The 2,136-nt window shown below is 37.4% G+C and overlaps 1 protein-coding gene across 1 annotated transcript in view; it reads right to left on the reverse strand.

Moving 5' to 3' along the window:
- col8a2 (collagen, type VIII, alpha 2) overlaps positions 1 to 2,136 on the reverse strand; it is a 62,120-nt gene that overhangs the window by 37,585 nt on the left and 22,399 nt on the right. The window lies entirely within an intron of this gene.

Raw genomic sequence — 2,136 nt, forward strand, 5'->3', positions numbered from 1 at the left:
TGTGTGTACATAAAGATGTTTCAGTGAGTATGTTTATTGCTACAGTAGCTTGAAAAATACAAACAGTATTTTCAACTGTGAGCTGTTGTTTTCCCAAGCCCCTCTGAGGTTTCTGTATCACCCCCACCCATACTGGCACAAGATTCAAACTACAACCAGATGGAGAGCTTCAGCCATTGTTTCTAAGAAGAGGAGTAAAAAGGGCCATGTGGATCATTGAACGGACCTGAAATCTCTGATCAGAGGAGAAATCATAATTGGAAAGTAGTTGGAAAGCATTTGAGACGGATGGCTATCAAACTGAAGGCTTCTGATCTTTTGAGAGCAAGCAAAACAATCTTTTGCAGCCTGCTGTTAAAGCTCAGATGCCCAAAGGCCAATATATATACTGTATTTACCCAAAGACCTTAGATTTTTTTCAAATTATTCACCCACTGCTGAGAAAGCATAACCCCAGGGCTTGCTTGACACATTGCCTTAATGCGACTATGTATGGTTTGGAAGAATGTGTGTTTACTTAGGTTTAGAGCTGTAGGACTGAAAACCGCAATTCCTTCTGCTTGTATGTCTTTAAATGGAGAAGAAAAATTAGACAGGGACATTCATAGGCGCTTAAGTCATCGGTTTGGGAACAAGGTACTTATGTTGGTATACCTGAAATATATTTGTGGTGAAAGGGTATAATGATAAAAAAAAAAGGGAATTTAATGATTTAAAACTAGTCTGCGGAGATGCTGCTTTGGTGGGGAGGTAGAGCGCATTGCCCATATACCAGCTGTAGCAGATTCAAATGCCGGTCCTGCTGACCTTTGCCGAATGTCTCTCCCCTCTTTTGTAACCCCTTTTCTGTCTACATACTTTCAAAAATGACAAACTAAAGGCCACTAGACCATAAAAAAATTAATAATAAAACTGGACCGAAGATCACTGAAAACCATGAAACATATTTAAAAGTAGATGCATCAAACACTGGTAGGAAGACACAAATATGTGAAGGTGTTTGAAAATAGTAGAGAAAAAATACAGGATTTAACAAACTTCAATTGATATTTGGTATAAGTCATGGTAATTTGGCAGTTTAACTAAATTACACAAAAATAATCAATCTTTAGCAAAATATCTATGACTTTTAAACTTGTTGTGGTGTGATGTGTTTAACAGAGATTTTATGTGACAGACCAACACAAAGCAAACACATCCGTGGAGTAAGAGGAAAATGATCTATGGTTTCTGAACCTGCTACAAATAAAACTGGTAAAAATGGAATGAATGATGGTTTTTCTTTGATGCATTTAAATAAAATCCAGTGCCTCCAATGGGTTTCATAACATCTTGTCAGTTTCTTAGAGAATATTAGTAAACAAAAAAAAACCATAACAGACATGACAGAAAGATGGATTAAGCAGATTACATTTCACTCAACTAAAATGTTTTCTAAGAGACTGCAAAAAACTTTAAATGAGGGTGGGAGTTCACCTTGTAACAGGACAATTAGGTACTGCTAGATGTACAATGAAAAAGTTTAGAGCAAAGCATAGTTGTGTTTTAGGATAAGCCAATCAAAATTCAGACCAAGCATCTTACTGATCCATGACAATACCTCAAAACTGATGTTTTCATAAGCCCTCAGTCTTTTCTGTAAAATAAGTGTGCATTAGAGAGAACAGACAATATTTAATCCCTATGACTGTAGATCTTTCATGATCTCCCCTGCTTGAAGAATGTCACTGGGATCATGAATCTAGTCCAGCGGAGATTGAATTTTCAACAAATATTTTTTAACAAACTGAAACAAACAACAGTCCCAATTCGCAAACTCACTAGAGTCTACTCAGAACTGTGGTTGCAGGTGTATTGGCATCCTAAATCTCTCCTAAATCTCTCCTAAATGGCAGACAAAGCAAACCTATGGAGTATATTTAGAGCAGCTGCAAAGCTAATCAGAACATCCTTACTTTCTGGTCTGGGTGTGTTTGGAGCCTACTGCAGGAACAAAGAAATTAGCCTTATAGACTTTTCCGCACTATAGATTTTATCTCTTGAACTGCCAACCATGAGGCATAGAGGACTGCAACATTTAAACAAGAATGGATGGATGGATGGATGGATGGATGGATGGATGGATGGATGGATGGA

This window comes from Cyprinodon variegatus, unplaced genomic scaffold (genome assembly GCF_000732505.1).
Source record: "Cyprinodon variegatus isolate N-32 unplaced genomic scaffold, C_variegatus-1.0 Scaffold98, whole genome shotgun sequence".
Taxonomy (NCBI): Eukaryota; Metazoa; Chordata; class Actinopteri; order Cyprinodontiformes; family Cyprinodontidae; genus Cyprinodon; species Cyprinodon variegatus.